The following is a 25,711-nucleotide window of genomic DNA, read 5'->3' as shown; positions in this document are numbered from 1 at the left end:
TACACAGAAAGATAAAAATTAGGAGCAGGAGGAGGCCATTCAGCCCTTCGAGCCTGCTCCCCCATTCATTACGATCATGGCTGATTACCCAACTCACCAGAATGGCTCCAGGTTAGTTGGTGGTTCCTCAGTATTCTGCATCGCGACACTGGAAAGATATTGGTGGGAATTCCCTGACTTCGTCCGTGACTGGGAATCTCCCGTCCTGCTGCAGTGATTGGAGTTTTGATGAGCGCCAAATTCTCAGTCCTCGCATGCAGCGGCGGCGGCGGGTGAACCCGGATCGGAGGATCCCGGGCATTGTCTGCTGATGTATCTTTTCCTCCAGAGACGTTGCAGGATTCTCCGTTCCTAACCCCTAAGACCGGGTCCAAATTCTCCGCTCTGGAACCTAAGTGCGCCCGCCAGTGGAGCATCAGAACTGGTCTCCGCTGGTGCTCGGAGCGGACCTCAGATGTGAGTCTCTCTCCTTTACCATACATATCTATGCATGGGGGAAGTATCGGGCCATTATTGAGTGGACATCCCGATCCTGAGGTCCGTCGGTGGGCCCACCTCCCCCCCCACAGAATGTAAATCCTGCCCCCCCCCCCCCACACTGAGACTTTGGGGCAACCTCCCCCCCCTCCCCCAATCACCACGGGAACATCAGGGGCGAAATTCTCCTACCCGCCCCGCCACATTTCTGCCCCGACCGGCCGGCGGGAGCCTCCGTAACACCGGCCGGTCAATGGGGTTTCCCATTGTGGGGCAGCCCCACGCCGTCGGGAAACCCCCGGGCGCCGGCAAAACGGAGACTCCCGCCGGCGGAGAATGACGCCCATGGTCACCGCTCACACCACACACGCATGAGTATGACCCGTCCATTCTCCACTGACCCTCCCACCGACCCCCCCACCCCCCTCCCGCCCCGAGCCCTCCCATCGGACACCCCCATCAGAAAACTCCATTAATCACCCCTGTCTGAAATCTGAAGAGCAGCCCAGGTAGCAGAGTGAAAGATCACTGCATTTTCATATAACTCTCTAACATCTGCTACTCCATAGAATCATAGAATTTACAGTGCAGAAGGCGACCATCAAGTCTGCACCCGCCCTTGGGCAGGGCACCCCACTTAAGCCCACACCTCCACCCTATCCCTGTAGCCCAGTAACCCCACCCAACCATTTTGGACACGAAGGGGAATTTAGCACGGCCAATCCACCTAACCTGCACACCTTTGGACTGTGGGAGGAAACCGGAGCACCCGGAGGAAACCCACGCACACACGGGGAGAACGTGCAGACTCCGCACAGACAGTGACCCAAGCCGGAAATCGAACCTGGGACCCTGGAGCTGTGAAGCAACTATGCTAACCACTATGCTACCGTGCCGTCCACAATAGTGTTGAAAGCAGCAGCCGGTGTGAGTGTCTGGGGTTTCCTCAAAAGCCAAATACATTTGAAATGGCTTCAAATCCCTTGACAGCCTGACAAACACCCATTCAATTTCACACAGCAAAACATTTCACGAGCCAGTGATTAACAGTTTTATGAGTCCAGAGACAGGCACTTGGTGGATTGTTTATCTATCTTCACCTTTATGCTTGAATGCATCTCAAGTACCCTGTTTTCATACTAACAACATGGTGTATTAACATTCTCACTATGATTGACAGCACCTCACCACATCAAAACAAACTAAACACTTCCTCTTGCTCATAGCAGAAAGCACTTAGCTCCTTTTGATGTTGACCCCTTCAAAGCAGCTAAGAGGTTTCACTTCCTTTTTTCTAACAACAAAAGCACTTATCTGATTTAAAATGGTCAGCAGCTGCCAATCAAAACAAGAATGTTTATAAACATTGCTGCTAGGATCAATGGAGATTTCATATTTCAGATGCATTCAAACCTGAAGGGAAAGATAAATAAAGAAACCTCCTGGCAGCTGTATTTAAATTATTCAGCGGCCAATCAAAGGCTAGTTAAAGGTACTGCACTGTGAAATTTAATGAAGGTAAAGCATTTCAATGGACCTCAGACATTTTCAAGTCTTTTCAAATGCACTGTGTCTTCTCGGAAGGCTCTGACACTTCAGAAACAATCAGTTTCAAAAGCGCAGGGCAGAGGGGGAAGATGTGAGAATTGGGAAGACTTCCCGGCTTCAATCTTCAGTAAACTGTCTGATCAGGTCACCCGCTGTCAGGTACGGCAGTTCAGAGTGCGGAAGCCACTTCAGAGTTTAAACTGGTCAGGCCAGGATGAAGAGCTTAAACAGAAAGATGCCTGAGATCACCATGCCCAGTGCTGGAAGGGGCAGTCCAGATACGGGATCTCTATCCCAGGGAAGGGGCCCCAGATCAACTGCTTACCACAGCCCAAGCCCACCCAAGCACTCGGACCTTTGGGGACCCTCCCTCTGCCACCTTGCAACGGCAGAGGGGCACATGAGCAATGGACTGGCCCCCTTGACCCCACTCGGGTCCATCGTGCCAGGCTAGTGAGTCATTGACAGGGTATCAGTGCCATAGTCCCAGTGGGCAATGCCAGAGGGAGGGGACTGAAGTGGGTGACTGAATGGGGGTGGCTAAGGGGCTGTGCGTGGCTGGGGGGGTCTGAGGGTGTCAGGTGGCAGGTTGGGTCACCTTGTAATAATAATAATCGCTTATTGTCACAAGTAGGCTTCAATGAAGTTACTGTGAAAAACCCCTAGTCGCCACACTCCGGTGCCTGTTCAGGAGGCTGGTACGGAAATTGAACCCGCGCTGCTGCCATTGTTCTGCATTACAAGCCAGCTATTTAGCCCACTGTGCTAAACCAGCCCCTCATGCATGCACGTTGTTGGAGGGGTGAGCCATTATTCCCATGGTAGGGGTATGTGGTGCTCCCCTTGTCAGCAGGAGTCAACATTTGCATTACGGTGGGGAAGCGGACCTGCCCCTGGGTGCTGCGATCGGGGTGCCTGTTCAAAATGGCGGCCTAACACCAGCAACTGTTCGGAAACTGGTCTGTTCGATGCTTTGCATATTTTTGCATAGCCAAACGATGAGAATCCCACCCAGGTGACGCTCCTAGCTCTAATGGGACACAGTCCCGATTCTCCGCTGCTGGGAGCACTTAGACTCCGGAATGCAGAATCCCGGCCGATGCGTTGAAAGATCTCTGGCTGTGGCATTTGGATCGCCAAACAGCAGACAGGGTTCGAGCTGGCAAGATGGATGGGGAGAGATAGGGAGAACCACACAGGGTGATGCCAGTTTGGAGTCTTTTCTGCTTCCGTCTCTTGTTGGGTGGAAAACAATTTCTTCACAAAAGAGAGTTAGCTGGTTTGTCACATGATCACCTCTCTCATCAACTGTCCAGTTACCCAGATATAGTCATGGTTAATGTACTCCAGGTGGGTTGTTTCGACTTGATTATTTTATGACTGGGTGATTTCCTTTCTCAGCCAGAGTTGATTGTCTGAGGTGATTATACCTAATGCGTAGCCCCCACCCAAGAGGTTGTTTGAATAGTTCTTCGAATGGATGAGGGTATTATCCTGTTCACACTCTTTCAAGATAATTACCACTGTTTGGGTTTTCTCCACAGATTGGCTCCACTTAATGGCTTTTGGACTTGTCATGTGCAGTGATGCACATGTTTGACCATTTTAAATCTGCGGCTTCAAATCCCTGGAATGTTGCCTCAATCTCTTTTAAAATTCAGACAAGGATTTTAAGCCATGATATACATATTTTTTTATATAAAGCATGACTTAACAACAATACCTTTCAGACTTGGATACGATAACACTAACCATTGGCCCGTAGCTGGCAGCGTTAACCAATCAAATCCCATGGACCAAACAGCAGTAGCGGCCTACACCATATAAGTGCACCCCATCATAGAAGCGGCACAGTAGCACAGTGGTTAGCACTGTTGCTTCACAGCACCAGGGTCCCAGGTTCGATTCCCCGCTGGGTCACTGTCTGTGTGGAGTCTGCACGTTCTCCCCGTGTCTGCGTGGGTTTCCTCCGGGTGCTCCGGTTTCCTCCCACAGTCCAAAGGTATGCAGGTTAGGTGGATTGGCCACGCTAAATTGTCACTTAGTGTCCAAAAAGAAAGATTAGGTGGGGTTACGGGGATAGGGTGGAGGTGTGGGCTTAAGTAGGGTGCTCTTCCCAAGGGTCGGTGCAGACTCGATGGGCTGAATGGCCTCCTTCTGCACTGTAAATTCTATGATTTTATGACAAATTGGGCAGTAGGGGGTGGGGGATGGGGGCGGTGGTGCACTGATCTTTCTTACATCCAGTTACACTGAGTGTACGTCACAGAAATAGTGCATTCAACTCAAAAGTTTGATCCTGGTCCCCCAGCGTTTACTCTGCACAAGTCTGTCTTCCCAACTCCCTTCATCTCAATCCATCAGCATATTCCTCTTTCCAAACAGTCGTTTGGTGCCACAGAACTGGAATATGGCTGAGAAAGAAATATGCTGTCAAAACGTTTTGTCTTGTATCAGCCCAGATGAGTGTAAGATTAAAATTAGCTCATTCGATTCTTTGACCCATTTTCTGTCTCCTATGTTTATTTAGCTTTCCCCCCAAATGTTTCTATGGTACCCGCCTCAGTGACATGAGGTGAGATGGTGGTATCGTGGCAATATCACTGGACCAGAAAATCTGAAGCTCTCAGAACCCGGCTTCATATCTCATCCTGGCAGCTGGTGGCATTTCAACTAAATTGATAAAAATCTGGAATTGGCAAAATCTGAGCCATGAAATTATCGTCGACTGCTCATGAAAAACCCACCTGGTTCGTTCAAGTTCCTTAGCGAAGGGAATCTGCCACCCTTACCTGGTCTGGCCTACATGTGAGTATGGACCCACTGCAATGTGGTTGGCTCTTAAGGGCAAATAGGGATTGACAGCAAATGCTGACCTGGCCAGTGGTGGCCACATTCCTGTGAATGTATTTTAAAAAACCTTCTGCGGGATTCTCCGTCGGCGGGATCCTCCGCTTGGCCGTCATCGCGCCCACACCTATGGGTTTTCTGATGGCGGGGGCTGGCCACAATGGAAAACCCAATTGGCCGGTTGTGAGAATGGAGAATCCCGCAAACTTGTGTTAACCAGTTCCATATTCTCACTACTCTCTGAGGAAAGAAGTTTCTGCTGAATTCCCTGTTGGATTTATCAGTGAATATTTTATATTTACAGTTTCTAGTTTTGAATTCCTCCGCAGGTAATAGCATTCTCACCACATCTCTCCTCTTAAACGTGATAACTCTAAGGAAGATAAGTTATGTATTTTCCCACTCAAAGAAACCATGTAGGTAAGTCAATGTGAGAAAAACAGTTTTGACCAAGGTAATCACTTAACAGTTAACATTCCTCCCAGTGCTGATTATAGCAAGGAAGTACGGAAGGGAAAAGATGGTGTAATGTCTGTAAACGGTGCCAACCGACATTGTCCATCTTTGGTGTTATTTTAAGGATTTGTACTCCTCCAAAAATGTAGCAGCGAGCGTCAGTGAAAAATTAGCAAAAATGTTGTGTTTTATTTGTGGAGGTCATTAATCATGTGGGGATATGTCCATTCATGGCATGTCCTGTCAAGGAGGATAAAAGTCAATAAGTAACCAATGTAACACAGCAGTCAAGAATGACTTGGGCATTTCAGACACTGTGATTAAATCTGGCTTCAACTCCGATGGATCATTAACCCCTTCCCACGTGACAAGGTTTACGTGCAAACACAATCACATCGCTCGATTGTCGCTCAGCTACTGTCCATGGAAATTGTGCATCTGGGAAATAGATATCCTGTATTTTGATTGGCTAAATTATGTGTTCACGGTGTGAATGACATAGAGCGGGTTTCTCCGGTCCCCCAGCCTCTTGTTTCTCGATAGCGTGCCGTTTGCTGGTGGCGAGATTCTCTTTCACCGCCGCTTTTCAATGGGATAGCGGGAAATGAGAATCCCAACGTCTGGAGAATTCAGGCCATAAGGAACAATTTTTATATGAATATTATGGCCCAATTCTTCCACTGCCCATATCATTGGAATTGGTACCGAAGCTGGGAGAGTTTCGCCAGGACCCCACGGAAGCCCAGGCACACACACACACCACACACGCATTGAAATTAAACAGGAAATTGCAACTTCCAATGGTCTGACTTTCGCTGACCAAGGAGCCTCGGCGAATGTCTTCCCCCCTGAACTCAGTATCAGAGACTAGGGCCATGTAGGCAGGACTTGCCCACATAATTACCCTGGAAATGTGATGATGGTTAAAATCCGGTCAAACTCAGAGATTAGACAGGATATGTGATCTGAACATCACAACTGCTCCTCTATCGCCAGCAAGGCTGAGTGTCTACCACCGTGAAGTCCAACCTAATCTTTGCACTTTGCAGGAAATGGAAATCTACATAGCACCAAGATTGGGGTCGAAATAGTCCAGCCCACCCCACAGGCAACACCTTCTAGTCCCTGCCATGGTTTTCACTATCTCTTGTTAAATTTAAGTTGCACTAGTATTTTCTTTTATTATTGGTTATTGGAGAAGTATTGTTAAAAATGTGTCAGGGATCATAAACCCTTGCCAAAAACTGTAGCTTGCATTTATATATCAGTTTTAACACAGTAAACCACTGTGGTAATATAGTCAGGGCCTAGTTTTAAGGCCGATTAAATTGGATATCCTAAATTAATGAATTGGGCATATTAAAATCAAACACAGTCAAACATCAGGCAGGCCAGACTTGACCAAGGTCAAATATACAAAGACACGGAAACATGTCTGGGTCTATCCCATCAATCACCCATCAAAGATCAGTGAGAAGTCTTACAACACCAGGTTAAAGTCCAACAGGTTTGTTAAAAATCACTAGCTTTCGGAGCACTGCTCCTTCCTCAGGTGAATTCATTCTTATTGTGCTCACCCCAGTCCAACGCCGGCATCTCCACATCATGGCCATCAAAGATCATCACACTCTACTGAGCCGCAGCAGGACATCATCACACCCCATTGAAATGCACCGGCCTATTGTTAGAAGCTGTAGCCATCTGGGATGGCCACTTCCCGATTACAAAATGGACACTTTGCAAAGATTGCAGGGAAAATGGACAATACTGAGAAAGCAAGCAGGTTCAGAGCTTGTCTGTTGATTGGGACCGCAGCTCCCAGACAAGACCGAAACTGCAAAGCCCTTACCACACTAATGAGCCATCTCCAAGGACAAAAGAGTAACATTTAAGTAAACGATACTAAGGCAGACACCCCGGCGCCAGAGGAGACCAGAACAAAGCAGGCCAATGGCCACCTAGGACACGCCCAGCCATCAGGGCACCCACCCCTTTACTGGAGGAAATCGATAGGAACGATTGAGAAACGGCCCAATTAATTGGGGCCAAGTTCAAGGCCCGCCCAAAAGCGCGCAAAGCCTTCTTTGGGTATAAGAAGAAACCCCCAAGAGAGAATCGCTCTCTTGGCTCCGGCTCTCACCGAGGAGAGACCCGTCCACCAGCTGCATCAGAACAAGTAAGTCCAAAGTCAACGCACGCTACCAGACAGACGCTCCTAGCTGTTATCCCGTACCAGTTCCACCCCAGCAGCCTCAGAACCGAACAACGGCCACTGTTCCTCTGACTGAGCGGGCGCCTGAAGCTAAGTATAGGCGTTAGCTGTATTGATAGTTTAGTCTGTAGAGTTTTATGCATGAGTATATTTAACTGTGTGTGTAAATAACTGAGCATTGAGTTTGAACTAACTAACTCGTGTATCGAGTCTTTGATCAGTATTCGGTTTGAACCTTGTGGCGGTATCGAGAGACACCTGGCGACTCTAGAGCAAAACGTAATTAGAATTAAGGAAGGCGACCATATTGGCCGCCATCCTCAAAGCCAAATAAAGAGAAACACAATTAGCAACAAAGCCCAGACCGGGCCAGACTTTCTGTCACCTAGAGTTCCTGCAGTTACTTTATACGGCAACAGGTCACATGTAAGCAACACCATGGAGATGGACACCTGGGGGCAGGCCCAGGTGATCTGCCAGGCAGACATCAAGAAACACACTGGGTATTGGGGCCTCCCTCCCGAGGCATCATTGGCCGGAAGCCAAATAGGTTTCTGGAAAGGCGGGGAGGGAGGGAGGGGATAAAGGTACGCATATCAGACATGTCATGGGAGTGCCCCTTTAAAAAAGGTTTTTGTCTTATCACATGGCTTCAGTTATGTCATTTTGTGGGTGGAGTGGAGCTGTGGCTGTGAGATTTGTTTTACTTTCGTTTTCAGTTTTGACTGCTGTGGACTCAGACAGAGAAAAGAAGTGTTTCTCTCTCATTTCATTTTAAATATCTGTTCCAGTAAAAACCCATCGATTATAGCTACCTGCTGTAGTAATTTAAAGGAAATAGTTTGATTTCCGGAAGGGTTTAAACCTGCTGGTGAGATGGGGTCAGAATCTTAGGAAAAGCCAGTCTTATTCAAGTGAGAATGCAGAGTGCTGGGCCACGCCCTTGAAAAGAATTTGTGCTTTATGGGATTTTGTTTTTGTATTGGAACAGTTAAGGGGAATTCATTAAGGGTTATACATAGATTACTGTAGCTGGGCGTGTCTTTAGGTTTGTAATTGATAAAAATTCTTGCTCTGTGTTTACCTATATACGTTAACTAAGTTCTTAGAATAAAGCTTATTTTGATTAAGGTGCCTGGGAAGACTGATGAATCACATCTGCAGGGAAGGCTCTTGTGTTCATCTTAGCCAAATTCAACACAAAGGTTGTAGGTCAGGCGGACTTCCTAATATACTTTGGAGTTTCTACACCCTGGCCCATAACAGAGACAACAGCAGCAAAGACTCGGTGTGCGAGGTGACCTTGGCCAGATGAGAAGGAATGAGGGAAGCAAGGAAGAGACGGCCAGCAAGAACCACCTTTGTGAATGCGGGCCAGAGGAATTCCAGCGATCAGATCAACAGCCTACCAAGCCATCTTTACCATGTAGTATACTTGAATCTGGGGTATCCTCTTGTTTTATGTGGGTAATTTAAGGGTTAATAGTATTATTATTAATGACCTTATTGAACTTTCACTAGTACTTGTCCTTTGTGCACCTTGGAACTAAGGGCATCTGGGTAAAACTTTGATTGACATACTGGTCGAAGTATCTGGGATTTAGCAGATACAACACATCATAGGAACGTTATCAAACAAAAGGCTGACGCTGAGCCAGTCACATAAGGAGATACTCGGGGCAGATGCTCAAAATGTTGGTCAAATTAATAGGTTTTCAAGAGCAGCTTTAAGGGATACAAAATGAGAGAGGAGGGAGTATTTAGGGAGGGGATTCCAGTGTTTCGGTCTTCACCCGTGAAGTCATGGCCAACAATGGTGACGTTATTTAAATCGGGAATGCATGGAAGACCAGAATTGGAGATGTGCAGACATGTCAGAGGATTGTAGGGCTGGGGTAGTTACAGTTACTGAGACCATGGAGGAATTTGCAAGCAAGGATGAGAATTCTATTCTTAAGGTATTGTTTAACTAGGAGCAAATGCAGGTCAGTGGGGATGGGTGATAGGGAAAGCGAATGATGATGTGAGGAAAACCAGAACTCAGCAGGGTCATTTGGTTTCAGTGATGAGTTCAAACAGACCCAATATTCCTGTAGCAATGGCCTTAACCCAGAGTGTAGCTGTTACAAACTTTTAAGATATTTATGAAAACTCTTGAAGCGCGGATGAGATCAGTAGATCTGTCAAACTGTGAAGTTAGTTAAATTGTTATAACTTTAAAAATTAAAAATAGGTTGCCAGTGTTCTTGACAGCTAAAACAAATCTGGTCTAGCCGTTTCGATATTGCTTTAATAGACAATCTGCTAATGATTACGTATCCAGGATATAAACCATGACAGCAAGCTACACAGCTTTCAGTGTAGCTTGCAGCATGTTGTTTGCTGGAAATGCAGCTATACTTTTCTGTTAACAATAGCTATTGAATCTTTATTGTAAATCGGTCTACTGAGCAATCCTGTATTACACCTTCAAATAAATCAAACCTACATTTAATTTACCAATTCTGTGTGAGATTGGTGAGTTTGTATTTCAGCAAACATGATGATCAGGGGGTTGGATAGGGTGGACAGTGAGAGCCTTCTCCCGCGGATGGATATGGCTGGCACGAGGGGACATAACTTTAAACTGAGGGGTAATAGATATAGGACAGAGGTCAGAGGTAGGTTCTTTACGCAAAGAGTAGTGAGGCCGTGGAATGCCCTACCTGCTACAGTAGTGAACTCGCCAACATTGAGGGCATTTAAAAGTTTATTGGATAAACATATGGATGATAATGGCATAGTGTAGGTTAGGTGGCTTTTGTTTCGGTGCAACATCGTGGGCCGAAGGGCCTGTACTGCGCTGTATTGTTCTATGTTCTATGTTCTATAGAAATACACCAGCAGTTACAACAGTTGTGTGTTGACATTACCCCAAGGATTATCATTATGTCATTATGAATGCTTGGTTGCTTTCCACTTTTATTGACTTAGTGGGGAATCCTAAGTTCACAGTTTCATTAACAGCTCAAAGAGATTATTAAAGTATTAGCTGATCTTATTGTGTTGTCATGAATACAAGGCTGCTTATTTTTTTAAATCAGGGATTAAGTATTTGAGGGGATTTAAATAGCTTGGGCAGGCTTTCATGGTGGGAATGTTTATTTTTAATATAGTGAAGGCTATAATAGATATTTAGAATTTTATTTTGTTTAATCTCAATATGGTTCCTGATGTCTTTTGCCCCTGATAGACACTAACTAAGTTGGCAGGAGAATGTAATGGCAAACTGCAGAGGATGGGTTGGCATTAAGTTGACATGAGGGTTATAATTGACAATGGGAGTGGGTGGGGACATTAAACTGGCATGGAATGTATGAGTGGCCATTAGAGGTGGACATGGAGGTTATGAGGGGCTTTTGGGGGTGTGTTGGGGGCATGAGTCAGCATAGATGAGGCATGGAGAGTGGGTAGAGAGCAATGAGATGTGAGGGCTGAGGGCTTAGAGGACCTAAAGTCGCAGGGAACCAAGGTGGTGAATTTAACAAACCCTCCTCAGCACTTGGCCACCCCAGTAGCCTTCTCCGATCTACGTCTGGGAGCAGTGGGCCTGACTCCATCTGTACCTGCACAGTACCCTGCGCACCATTCGGATAAGTTTCTCCCGGGGCAGGTGTGGTTAGTTGGGCAATTTCCCAATTCCTGCTACCCGACACAGAAGCGAAATTCTGGACCTTTTATTCTTTTGTACTTGTTCATTTCTTGAAAGTATTACTGTATATATGTGCGAAAATTACATGGGTTAGTAAGGTTGTTAAGTGGAGTGTTGTAATCAGCAGAACATCACCCCATCCACCACCTTAAACATTCGCTTCCTCCACGACTTGCACATAGTGGCAGCCCATGTGTACCGCCTGTTGTATATGTCCAATTCAGATTCTTCGACCAGCATATTAATCAAAGCTTTACCCAGTTGCCCTTAGTTGCGAGATGAACAAAGCACAAAACGCGAATATAAGTTCAATAAACTTTATTAAACAACAATATTATTTACCCTTATATTATCCACATATGATACTAGAAAATACCCTCGATTTGGCTGGAATACCTGTAAAGATGGCTGGGTTGAACTGTAAATCGTTGAGTCTGTCTGGTCTGTCTTCAAGAAGGTTAGTCTCCCTGGCAGCTTCTTCCTTCCTGCCTTCTCGGGCCAATCTTCGGATGGTCACGGTCACCTCCCATGTCGAGTCTTCGCTGATGTGCCTTGGGAGCCTGTTTCTATCTCCCCCCCCCCCCCTTCATGCCCTTATCATAGAATTTACAGTGCAGAAGGAGGCCATTCGGCCCATCGAGTCTGCACCGGCTCTTGGAAAGAGCACCCCACCCAAGGTCCACACCTCCACCCTATCCCCACAACCCAGCAACCCCACCCAATACTAAGGGAAATTTTGGATACTAAGGGCAATTTAGCATGGCCAGTATTGGCTGGATCAATATTGACTGGAAAAGATATAGTTCGAGTACAATAGATGGGTCGTTTTTTGTACAGTGTGTGCAGGAGGGTTTCCTGAAACAATATGTTGACAGGCCAACAAGAGGCGAGGCCACGTTGGATTTGGTTTTGGGTAATGAACCAGGCCAGGTGTTGGATTTGGAGGTAGGAGAGCACTTTGGGGACAGTGACCACAATTCGGTGACGTTTACGTTAATGATGGAAAGGGATAAGTATACACCGCAGGGCAAGAGTTATAGCTGGGGGAAGGGCAATTATGATGCCATTAGACGTGACTTGGGGGGATAAGGTGGAGAAGTAGGCTGCAAGTGTTGGGCACACTGGATAAGTGGGGCTTGTTCAAGGATCAGCTACTGCGTGTTCTTGATAAGTATGTACCGGTCAGACAGGGAGGAAGGCGTCGAGCGAGGGAACCGTGGTTTACCAAGGAAGTGGAATCTCTTGTTAAGAGGAAGAAGGAGGCCTATGTGAAGATGAGGTGTGAAGTTTCGGTTGGGGCGATGGATAGTTACAAGGTAGCGAGGAAGGATCTAAAGAGAGAGCTAAGACGAGCAAGGAGGGGACATGAGAAGTATTTGGCAGGAAGGATCAAGGAAAACCCAAAAGCTTTCTATAGGTATGTCAGGAATAAGCGAATGACTAGGGAAAGAGTAGGACCAGTCAAGGACAGGGATGGGAAATTGTCTGACGAGATAGGCGAGATACTAAATGAATATTTTTCGTCAGTATTCACTCAGGAAAAAGATAATGTTGTGGAGGAGAATGCTGAGCCCCAGGCTAATAGAATAGATGGCATTGAGGTACGTAGGGAAGAGGTGTTGGCAATTCTGGACAGGCTGAAAATAGATAAGTCCCCGGGACCTGATGGGATTTATCCTAGGATTCTCTGGGAGGCCAGGGAAGAGATTGCTGGACCTTTGGCTTTGATTTTTATGTCATCATTGGCTACAGGAATAGTGCCAGAGGACTGGAGGACAGCAAATGTGGTCCCTTTGTTCAAAAAGGGGAGCAGAGACAACCCCGGCAACTATAGACCGGTGAGCCTCACGTCTGTAGTGGGTAAAGTCTTGGAGGGGATTATAAGAGACAAGATTTATAATCATCTAGATAGGAATAATATGATCAGGGATAGTCAGCATGGCTTTGTGAAGGGTAGGTCATGCCTCACAAACCTTATTGAGTTCTTTGAGAAGATGACTGAACAGGTAGATGAGGGTAGAGCAGTTGATGTGGTGTATATGGATTTCAGCAAAGCGTTTGATAAGGTTCCCCACGGTAGGCTATTGCAGAAAATACGGAGGCTGGGGATTGAGGGTGATTTAGAGATGTGGATCAGAAATTGGCTAGCTGAAAGAAGACAGAGAGTGGTGGTTGATGGGAAATGTTCAAAATGGAGTACAGTCACAAGTGGAGTACCACAAGGACCTGTTCTGGGGCCGTTGCTGTTTGTCATTTTTATCAATGACCTAGAGGAAGGCGCAGAAGGGTGGGTGAGTAAATTTGCAGACGATACTAAAGTCGGTGGTGTTGTCGATAGTGTGGAAGGATGTAGCAGGTTACAGAGGGATATAGATAAGCTGCAGAGCTGGGCTGAGAGGTGGCAAATGGAGTTTAATGTAGAGAAGTGTGAGGTGATTCACTTTGGAAGGAATAACAGGAATGCGGAATATTTGGCTAATGGTAAAGTTCTTGAAAGTGTGGATGAGCAGAGGGATCTAGGTGTCCATGTACATAGATCCCTGAAAGTTGCCACCCAGGTTCATAGGGTTGTGAAGAAGGCCTATGGAGTGTTGGCCTTTATTGGTAGAGGGATTGAGTTCCGGAGTCGGGAGGTCATGTTGCAGCTGTACAGAACTCTGGTACGGCCGCATTTGGAGTATTGCGTACAGTTCTGGTCACCGCATTACAGGAAGGATGTGGAGGCTTTGGAGCGGGTGCAGAGGAGATTTACCAGGATGGGAAAATCTTATGAGGAAAGACTGATGGACTTGAGGTTGTTTTCGTTGGAGAGAAGGTTAAGAGGAGACTTAATAGAGGCATACAAAATGATCAGGGGGTTGGATAGGGTGGACAGTGAGAGCCTTCTCCCGCGGATGGAAATGGCTGGCACGAGGGGACATAACTTTAAACTGAGGGGTAATAGATATGGGACAGAGGTCAGAGGTAGGTTCTTTACGCAAAGAGTAGTGAGGCCGTGGAATGCCCTACCTGCTACAGTAGTGAACTCGCCAACATTGAGGGCATTTAAAAGTTTATTGGATAAACATATGGATGATAATGGCATAGTGTAGGTTAGATGGCTTTTGTTTCGGTGCAACATCGTGGGCCGAAGGATCTGTACTGCGCTGTATTGTTCTATGTTCGATGTTCTAATCCACCTAACCTGCACATCTTTGGACTGTGGGAGGAAACCGGAGCACCCGGAGGAAATCCACGCACACACGGGGAGGATGTGCAGACTCCGCACAGACAGTGACCCAAGCCGGAATCGAACCTGGGACCCTGGAGCTGTGAAGCAATTGTGCTATCCACAAGGCTACCGTGCTGCCCCTGGCCATTTTTCCCATTTCCCCTGGCTTTCTGCCAATGATGCCCCGAGAGTGGGGTCTTAGCAGCCAATGGTCCGGTTGATGACTGTTTGACAGGACACCTGAGCTCTCCCCAGGTGTCCATCTCTGGTGGAGTGAGCTGCACATAACTTGTTCCCATATAAGGTAACAGCAGAGACTCTGGGTGCACGAGAGTCAGGCTCAATCTGGGCTACTGACAACAGACCTGTGCATATCAATAGAGTGCGATAATCTCCTGGTGGGTGATTGACGGGGCAGGTCCAGACATGTTTTGGCAGCTTGACTGTTGGTTGTGTATTTGACTCTGCTCTGTCTGAATTTCAATAGCTTGCCTGAGGTTGAAATTTCTTCAATTTAAAGTGTTCAATTCTTTAATTTAGGATATCTAATTTTAATCAAGCTCAGAACTAAGCCCTGGTAGGTCACCACACGCCTGCAAGGTAAAGTGCAGCAACTTGTCAAGGCTCCTCCGACCGCACCTTCCAACCTCTGCCACTAGAGGAACAATAGCAACAGGCCCATGGGAACATCGCTGCCCGCAAACTCCTCTCCAAGCCAACATTCTGACTTGGGACCATCACCGTTCCTTCACTGTCGCTGGGTCAAAATCCTGGAACTCCCTCCCTAATGTCACTATGGCCACACCTACCCCAGAAGGAACGCTGCGAGAAGATGGCAAATCACTACCTTCTCAAGCGCTTCCAGGGATGGTCGGTAAAAAATGCTGACCTAGCCAGCGACACCCAAATCACATGGATGAATGAGAAGAAGAATTCTGATGATGCTCAGCCTTTCGTGCTGCCTCTCAGATATTTGACTTGCTTTACACTTGCAGCGTTTTCCTGTTCTTTTTTCCGACTGCCTGCTCTTTCTCTTGTTTCATTTGACTCTCATTTAATTTCAGGCATTATTGCAGGATCACTCCTCAGTAAAAGGGTATCAATTGCATTAGGAGCAAGTCTAACAATCTTTGCCAACAAATAAAAGAGGTGTTCCCTTTTTATATGAAATCAGATACATTTAAATACCACTGTGTGGTGGAATAGAATGTGTTAAATTCCCAACGGAAAGATCTGCATTCCGCATGTTACAATTGTTTTCCCAACTGAACTATTGTTCAGATGTCCAAGAAAAATTGTTTTGGGTGTGAAACGCAGAATTACAGTGAATTCGAAAATGTTAAATACTATGTCGGATAAAGTCTATAAATTAAGCTTTTCTCTTGTCTGTTGCGGGCCCAGGTGCCCCTGAGAAAATAATTCTGCTGCTTTCAGCACTTACATTCCAGCTACAGAAATGTCTAAATCTGCGTGTACGATAATCTGCATTCTTGCACATTTCAGATTCACCTTTTCATCCCCTCATAAACCATTGATGCGACATATCCAGTGCCTGTCTCTTACGTGGCAATGATTCCCCCCATTGTAATCTCATTGTCACAGGATAGGCATTTGAAGCTCTGTGTCCCTTCTATTGAAACTTGGTGAGCTTTTCCTTTTCCTCCTCAGCGAAACTGAATCGTGATAATGTCGGAATTTTAAAATGGGAAAATGGTGCCACAGATGATGTTCCCCCATCAGAGTAACAGGTGCAGTGGAAAATCTGCACACCCAATTGAGGATTCTGGGACACATCTGCTGAGGTTAGGATGGAGAATCTATGAGGATATTCACCCCAACAAATGGACAAGCTATATATCTATTCAAATCTCCTTCCTGAAATAAAACAGCAGATCTGGCAGCATCTGTGAAGACAGGGACAGAGCTAGCATTCTGAGTCCAATATGACAGTTTCTTCAAAAATCTATTTTCTCTTCTGTGTAGCCAAGTATCTAATCCTGGAGACAAGGTGTAGCTGGGCAAGGAAAGGCTACAGAAGCCAAGAACTTCAATTGTTCAGACTGAATGATTTGATTTGAGCTAGGTGATGACGGGTGGATTAAAACTGGGCTTATGGGTTAGCACCCCAATGACTGTCCAACAATATGGATCTTTATCAGTCATGGTGGTGAAAAAACCTGTTGGGATAAAAACAGAAAATGCAAGTCAGGCAAAATTTGTGGAGAGAGAAACAGAGGGCGTGTTCTGCAGTGGCAGAGGCAGCCTATGATTGGTTGCCGGTGTCGGAAAATCTCACGAACATAGATCATAGAACATAGAACTGTACAGCACAGTACTGTTTCTGTGCTGTATGGCTGTATGGCTCTATGACTTTATCGCTCCTGTCTTTCACCCTGTCCCAGAGATTCCCTTTTGTTCACCCCTAACTCCAACCCACCCCCACCCTGGTTTTCCTTCTGCACTTGTTTAAAACCTGCACCTTGGACTTTTCGCTGTTCTGATGAAAGTTCACCAAGAGGGGAGGCAGTGGCGTAGTGGTACTGTCACTCGAGTAGCCACGATATTGTGCTGAACTAGTCTGAAACGAAGATCAAATCAACCTACTCCCAATCATTCTAGTGCACTCCATATGCCTATCCAATAACCGCTTGAAAGTTCTTAAAGTGTCCGACTCCACTACCATAGCTGGGAGTGCGTTCCACACCCTAACCACTCTCTGAGTAAAGAACCTACCTCTGACATCCCTCCTATTTCTTCCACCATGAACCTTGTAGTTGTGCCCCCTTGTGACAGCTACATCCACCCCAGGAAAAAGTCGCCGAACGTCCATTCTATCTATCCCTCTCCTGAATGAAAATGAAAATCGCTTATTGTCACAAGTAGGCTTCAAATTAAGTTACTGTGAAAAGCCCCTAGTCGCCACATTCCGGCACCTGTTACGGGAATTGAACCGTGCTGCTAGCCTGCCTTGGTCTGCTTTCAAAGCCAGCGATTTAGCCCTGTGCTAAACAGCCCCATCTTATACACCTCAGTTAAGTCACCTTTCATCCTCCTTCGCTCCAATGAGAAAAGCCCTAGCTCCCTCAACCTTTCCTCATTAGACCTACCCTCCAATCCAGGCAGCATCCTGGTCAATCTCCTTTGCACCCTTTCCAATGCTTCCACATCCTTCCTGTAATGAGGTGACCAGAACTGCACGCAATACTCCAAATGTGGTCTCACCAGGGCCATGTACAGTTGCAGCATAACCCCGCGGCTCTTAAACTCAATCCCCCTGTTAATAAATGCTAACACACTATAGGCTTTCTTCACGGCTCTATCCACTTGGGTGGCAACTTTCAGAGATCTATAGACACGAACTCCGAGATCTCTCTGCTCCTCCACATTCTTCAGAACCCTGCCGTTAACCCTGTAATCCGAGTTAACGTTTCATTTGTTTCTTTTATTTCTTCATAGGAGGTGGGCATCACTGGCTAGGACAGCATTTCTCACCCATCCCTAATTGCCCTTGAATTGAATGTGACCAATTCAGAGGGGGCAGTTCAGAGTCAACCACAGTGCTGTGGGTCTGGAGTCACATGTAGGCCAGACCGGGTAAGGGCGGCAGATTTCCTTCCTTAAAGGACTTAAGTGCCATTTTTGTGACATTTAAGGGGCATTTGACAAATACATGAATAGGATGGGAATAGAGGGATACGGACTCAGGAAGTGTAGAAGATTGTAGTTTAGTCGGGCAGCATGGTCGGCACGGGCTTGGAAGGCCGAAGGGCCTGTTCCTGTGCTGTACATTTCTTTGCGCTTTGTTCTTTATTCTTTGAACCAGATGGACTTTTTACAACAATCGTTTCATGGTCATCATTAGACTTTTAATTACAGATTTTTATTGAATTTAAATTTCACCATCCGATGTGGCGGGTTTGGAACCCAGGTCCCCAGAACATTAATAATAATCATCTTTAATAGTGTCCCAGTAGGCTTACATTAACACTGCAATGAAGTTGCTGTGAAAATCCCCCAGTCGTCACATTCCGGCGCCTGTTCAGGGAGAATTCAGAATGTCCAATTCACCTAACAAGCACGTATTTTGGGACTTCTGGGAGGAAACCGGAGCACCCGGAGGAAGCCCACGCAGACACGGGGAGAACATGCAGACTCCGCACAGACAGTGACCCAAGCCGGGAATAGAACCTGGGACCCTGGCGCTGTGAAGCAACAGTGCTAACCACTGTGCTACCGTGCCTCCCATTATTACCCTGAGTCTCTTGATTGCTACTCGAGTGACAGTACCACTACGCCACTGCCTCCCCTCTTGGTGAACTTTCATTAGAACAGTGAAAAGTCCAAGGTGCAGGTTTTAAACAAGTGCAGAAGGAAAACCAGGGTGGGGGTGGGTAGAGGTTAGGGTTAAATAAAACGGAATCTCTGGGACAGGGTGAAAGACAGGAGCGATAAAGTCATAGAGCCATACAGCCATACAGCACAGAAACAGGCCCTTCGGCCCACCATGTCTACACCAGCCATCAAATGCCAATCTGTACAAATCCCATTTACCAGCACTTATCGATAACCTACTCTGCCTTGGTGATGTAAGTGCTCAAGTCTTCTTAAATGTTGTGAAGTTCCTGCCTCTCCCACCCTCTCAGGCAGCGCGTTCCATATTTCCACCACCCTCTGGGTTAAAAAATGTTTCCTCATGTCCGCTCTAAACCATTTACTCCTCACCTTAAACCTGTGCCCTCTGGTACCAGTGGGGATGTGGGTAAGGGGCAAGGCAAAAGAAGGTGGCAATGGAACAAGTAGAGAAAGAAAAGTGGTGTAACCAGGAGTGATGGAATCATTATCAACTGCCCACAAAATGGGGACAGAGGTTGTGGTCCGAAATTGTTGAATGAATGATATGTCTGGAAGGTTGTAAAATGCCGAAGCAAAAGATGGTAAAATAACCCCCGTCCAAATTTTTACAAAGTTTTTTGCTTTCATCACATTAAGCGCTCTTTGTATTTTGGGCAGAAAAGGGTGTTAAGTCAGTCCCTCTTGAATCATAGGATCCCGACAGTGCAGAAGGAGGCCATTTGGCCCATTGAATCTGCACTGACCCTCTCAAAGAACACCTTACCGAGGCCCACAACCCACTCTAACCCTGTAACCCATTAACCCCACCTGGTCTTTTGAACACTGAGGGGTAATTTTTATCATAGCCAATCCACCTAACCTGCACATCTTTTGACTGTTGGAGGAAACTGGAATCCACGCAGACACGGGGAGAACGTGCAGACTCTGCACAGACAGTGACCCAAGGTGGGAATTGATCCCGGTCCCTGATGCAGTGAAGCAGCAGTGCTAACCGCTGTGCCATGAAATTCATTGACTTAACCATTTTTAATGCTCGGCCCTCGCTGGTGTCATGATATACATCAGCATATCATGGTGCAATCACACACACACTAACGGACATACAGTAGGACTAACCAGCATACACAACATCGCAGCCAATCACCAGTGAGAGCACATGCACTATAAAGACAGGGAACACCAGAGTTCCCGGCCCTTCTAGCAGCAGCCAGCTCAGAGCACAGAGCTCAGAGCCTGCCTCTCAGACATTCACCATGTGCTGAGTGCCTCACCTAGGTAGTGATAGGACAGGGTCCACAGATAAGCTGGTAATGCACGTTTACAATATGTTATTACAGTTGAGTTGTTAATAAAATAGAGTTACACCATCTCCAGCCGTGTTGACCTGTTTGTAGACCAGAACACCCAACACGACATGGTTCCAGGAGTGGACGCATACTAGCCCTTGTGAGACCTACCTGCAACGTATCAGCAATCCGCCATCCTGCAGCATGGAGAACAACCTGTTCCAGCAGCGCCTGCAGGGTCAGGACGAGCCTTTCCAGTCTTATTTAACGCACTTCCACATCCTCGCGCAGTCCTGCGGCTATGGGCCCACCTCTGACTCCATGATACGCGACCAGATAGTTTTTGGGATCACGTCGGACACCCTGCGCCAGCAGCTCCTTAAAATCAAGCAACTCACCCTAGCGACGGCCATCGAGACCTGCGTCCTGCATGAGAACGCCACCAGCCGGGACTCACTCATCCAGGCGGCTGAAACGGCGCGGCAGGGACCCCACGAGGCGGAGCGGGTCCAGACGATCGAGTACCTCCCGGCCCGCGGCCCGAATGAGGGCGGCCATTTCGCGCACTTTCCGAGGCCTCCCCCGCTTGTACGCGCCAAAAGAGGGGACGCTGACGCAGAGGAACGCGATGCGCAGGCGCGCACTACACAAGACCGCACCGCACATGCGTGGTGGCGCAACAAACGCACTGACGTCATGACGTGCGGCAACTGTGGCTCCGCCCATTTAAAGCGGCAATGTCCTGCCAAAGGGCAACAATGCCTACGCTGTGGCAGGTTGGGCCACTATGCTGCCTGCTGTCGAGCACCTCAGCCTGCCAACTCGTACCCGTTTAACCAGCCTCACAGAAACGTTCGGGCAATTTTACCCACGTTCACCGAGTCCGATCTTGACATCATACAGACCAGTGACACTGAGGACAGGGAGCCTTTCCGTATTGCTGTCATCAACAAGAACAAGCTGTCCCCGAGTCGAACACACCAGCCGCTGTCAGTGCACAGCATTGATCCGGACGACGAGTGGTGTGCCACCCTGACGGTCAACCGATCCCAGATCACATTCCGCCTGGACACTGGTGCTTCCGCAAATCTCCTCGCATGGTCAGCACTTCAAACCCTGAGGGTCAAGCCAGCAATTCTTCCATCCATCTGTCAACTGGTCAACTATAATGGCAACGTCATCCCCGCCACGGGGTCATGCCAACTCGAAGTGACGCACAACTCGCGTAAAGCCATCCTACCCTTCGAGATCGTGGGCTCTTCAAAGGACTCTCTGCTAGGCGCACAGGCATGCAAACTCCTCCACCTCGTTCAGCGAGTACACTCTCTCTCTCCAGAAGGCACGTCTGACTTCCAAGATGCGGAATTCAGGGCACAACTAAACTCAATCCTCTCTCACAACCAGGATGCTTTCGAGGGCATGGGTACACTGCCCTACACATACAAAATCCTGCTCAAACAGGATGCCACCCCGGTAGTTCATGCACCTCGCAGAGTCCCAGCACCCCTCAAGGACCGCCTCAAGCAGCAGCTGCAGAAACCTCAGGACCAAGGAGTGCTTTCCCGGGTGACGGAGCCAACTGCATGGGTCAGCTCCATGGTGTGCGTCAAGAAGCCTTCCGGCGAGCTCCGGATCTGTATTGACCCGAAAGACTTAAATGGCAATATAATGAGGGAACATTACCCTATACCCAAATGTGAGATCACGTGCGAGATGGCTCGGGCAAAAATATTCACCAAGCTTGATGCCTCAAAGGGCTTCTGGCAGATTCAATTGGATCAGTCCAGGAGGAAGCTGTGTACCTTCAACACTCCATTTGGCAGATACTGCTACAATAGGATGCCATTTGGAATCATATCGGCCTCTGACGTTTTCCATCGCATCATGGAACAGATGATGGAGGGCATCGAAGGCGTGCGCGTCTATGTGGACTATATCATTATTTGGTCTACCACACCGCAGGAGCATATCAGTCTCCTCCAACGCGTCTTTCAACGGATACGGGACCAGGGCCTGCGCCTTACAGAGCCAAATGTTCTTTTGGCCAAACCGAGCTCAAGTTCTTGGGGGACCATATCTCCCGGTTGGGTGTGCGGCCGGATGCCGACAAGGTGGCAGCCATCACGGCCATGCAGAAGCCGACAGACAAGGCGGCGGTGCTGCGCTTTCTAGGAATGGTCAACTTCCTGGGAAAATTCATCCCTAACCTTGCTTCCCACACCACAGCTCTCCGGCACCTTGTCAGGAAGACAACTAAATTCCAGTGGCTTCCCACCCACCAGCGTGAATGGGAGGAGCTCAAGGTCAAGCTCACCACTGCCCCGGTACTGGCGTTCTTCGATCCTGCACGGGAGACGAAGATCTCGACTGATGCCAGCCAGTCCGGCATTGGGGCGGTCCTCCTGCAACGAGATGACGCCTCATCATGGGCCCCTGTCGCCTGTGCGTCACGTGCCATGACCCCCACAGAGCAGCGTTATGCACAGATTGAGAAGGAGTGCCTAGGCCTGTTGACTGGCGTTGACAAGTTCCACGACTATGTGTATGGCCTTCCCCAGTTCACTGTGGAGACCGACCATCGCCCGCTGGTTGGCATCATCCAAAAGGACCTTAATGACATGACCCCTCGCCTCCAGCGCATTCTGCTCAAACTCCGGAGGTACGACTTCCAACTTGTATACACCCCGGGTAAGGGCCTGATCATAGCAGACGCTCTGTCCAGGGCAGTCGACACTCCGTCCGACCCAGAGGGGTTCGTTTGCCAAGTCGACGCACATGTAGCCTTCACTTCTGCCAATCTGCCAGCCACTGACGAATGCCTGGCCCACATTCGCCGTGAGACTGCGGCTGACCCCCTTCTGCAACGTGTGATGTGCCACATAGAATCAGAGAATTTAAAGTGCAGAAGGAGGCCATTTGGCCCATCAAGTCTGTACTGGCTCTTGGAAAGAGCACCCTACCCAAGCCCAAACCTCCACCCATCCACGTAACCCAGTAACAGATAGTGATAGGACAGGGTCCACAGATAAGCCGGTAATGCACGTACCCAAGCTTACAGTATGTTATTACAGTTGAGTTGTTAATAAAATTGAGTTACACCATCTCCAGCCGTGTTGACCTGTTTGTAGACCAGAACACCTAACACCACAGCTGGCAACCTCCTTTTCATCGTTACATCAATCCTTGCTGTCTTTGGAAATTCATCCCAATATGTCTTGAACGCTATCCACTTTATTGATCCCATTACTCCCTGGCTGGTGGAGGCTTCAGCCGACTTCTCTTATTGCCCATTTTAACTTGTGTCCCCAGTTATTACAACCCTTCACCATGGCGAACAATCCTTGCCTTCCTCAGTTCAACAGGGACTGAACGATTCATGATAATGTCAGATGATATGATTTGAAGTTGGACTGCTCTGTGCAGAATTGCTGTGTGTCCATCAGATATTACACAGTAACTGCCGAAGCTAGTTTCTTGGATTATGGAAGCGTAAAGACAGTCTTGGACATGGCAGCCGGCATCCTTATCAAAATAAGCAGAAGCAGGAGATTACCCCAAGCTAACTACAAACATATCTACCATGGTTGTTATTTTCCCTTGCCTTAATGCTCTGCTCCCTTATATTCTCCAGCACAGTGTTTTACAAATCTTTTTAAATGGGGTTGCGGACTTTTCATTTTGGGTACAATTTCAACGTGTTTGTAGTGATAGGTATACATGAAGATATGCTTAAGCCCTCACTTCCACCCTATCCCCGTAACCCAATAACCCCTCCTAACCTTTTTGGTGACGAAGGACAAATGATCATGGCCAATCCACCTACCCTGAACATCTTTGGGCTGGGAGGAAACTGGAGCACCGAAGGAAACCCACGCAGACACAGGGAAAACATGCAGACTCCGCGCAGACAGTGACTTAGCGGGGAATCGAACCTGGGCCCCTGGTGCTGTGAAGCCACAGTGCTAACCACTGTGCTACCGTGCCGCCCTTATATATAAAGGGTAAATGACTACATCATAGTGTAAGACAACCATTAGATGGCAGCACTAGATTCATGTATATGTATGTGGACTCAGGATCTTGGGTCTCTTCGAACCAGGAGTGACTAGACAGTAGAGTCTTAGAGAGATATAGGGTGGGATTCTCTGATCCTGAGGCGAAGTGTTGACACCATCGTAAACGTCGTTGTGTTTTCCGACGGCATCAACATGGCCTCACGATCAGCAATTCAGGCCCCTACAGTGGGCCAGCACGGCACTGGAGCGACCCACGCCGCTCCAGCTGCCGATCCCGGCATCAGATGGGCGCCGCGGGTCTGCGCATGCGCGGTGTCTCCCTTCTCCGCGCCAGCCACGACGCAATACGGGGTAGGACTTCAGGGGCCGGCGCGGAACGAAGGAGACCCCCAGCCCGAGAGGCCAGCCCACCAATCGGTGGGCTCTGATCGCGGGCCAGGCCACAACGGAGCCCCCCACCCGGGGTCAGACCCCCCTACCCCCCCACAGGCCGCCCCCGGATCCTTCTACGCTGAGGTCCCGCCGGGTAAGACCAGGTTAGAACGGCGCCGGTGGGACTCCTGTTTTTCTGTTTGTCCCCTCGGCCCATCCCGGGCGGAGAATCGCCGGGGGGGGGGGGGAGAGCGGCCCCCAGCCGGCACAGCGCCGACCGTGCCGGCGCTCTGCGGAGAACCCATTCTGGTGTCGGGGTGGCATGGCGCGATTCGCACCAGTCACGATGATTCTCCAGCCTGGCCCCTGACTGAGAGAATCCCGCCCATGGTATAGTTAGCACGTGTCGTTAAATATAGTTAATACTTATTCTGAATTACTTTATCACCAATTATAGTCCTGCAAGAGTGAACAAACTCAACTCAACATTATTTAATTTGTTATTCAATTAAAATTATTTGCTTTAAGTTGAAGATTGGTAGTTTCTTTTGAATCTCACCATTAGATCATTCCGGAAGTTTAAAGCAAAGAGTAACAACATATTGCCTGGTACCATAGCATGGTACCAGGCTTTGGCTTCAGTAAAGTAGCTAGAGTAATAAAGTACGACCAGTAAAAGAAGAAAACCTCAGCAGCTATTCAACTCGAGAAGCATCGCAGCAAACAAAATCTTTGGAGACAAATGACTCGATAGACAAAGCTCCAGCTCCTCGACACCTAAGGATAACCGGTAATTTGAATGCAAACTGGAAGCTGTTTAAACAGCAATTTCAAATTTATCTGGAAACATCGGATTTAACTAACGCAACAGATGCTCTCAAAATTACATTGCTTTTAACTATGGCTGGTCAACAAGCATTGAAATTTACAACTCTTTTCAATATTCTGCTGGTCAGGTCAAAGCTAAGTTTGATGTTATTCTTAACAAATTCGACGACCACTGTAAGATCCAGGCGAACAACACTGGAATCATAAAAGATTGCAAAACAAAGGGGAATCATTTAATAGCTTTGTAACAGATCTAAGCTTCCGCTGAAACTCATTTGTGGCCTGTCATGATCCCGCGCAAACTGACACTGTTTCGGAAGTTTTAGAAGAATGTTTGCCTGAATGCATCTTTCTCGATGCGCTCAGAGCGACAACTTGGTGCAGTTTGATCAACGCAGCTGAAAATGAGTT

At 47.8% G+C, this 25,711-nt stretch overlaps 1 long non-coding RNA gene across 1 annotated transcript in view; it reads right to left on the bottom strand.

Moving 5' to 3' along the window:
* Positions 1-25,711, bottom strand: part of LOC140425631 (uncharacterized) — a 200,195-nt gene that overhangs the window by 147,651 nt on the left and 26,833 nt on the right. The gene's annotated exons all lie outside the window — the stretch shown is intronic.

The sequence above is a fragment of the Scyliorhinus torazame genome, chromosome 6 (assembly GCF_047496885.1).
Source record: "Scyliorhinus torazame isolate Kashiwa2021f chromosome 6, sScyTor2.1, whole genome shotgun sequence".
Lineage (NCBI taxonomy): Eukaryota > Metazoa > Chordata > Chondrichthyes > Carcharhiniformes > Scyliorhinidae > Scyliorhinus > Scyliorhinus torazame.
The sequence above is the reverse complement of the archived record's forward strand: the minus strand, read 5'-3'. Positions and strand labels throughout refer to the sequence as shown.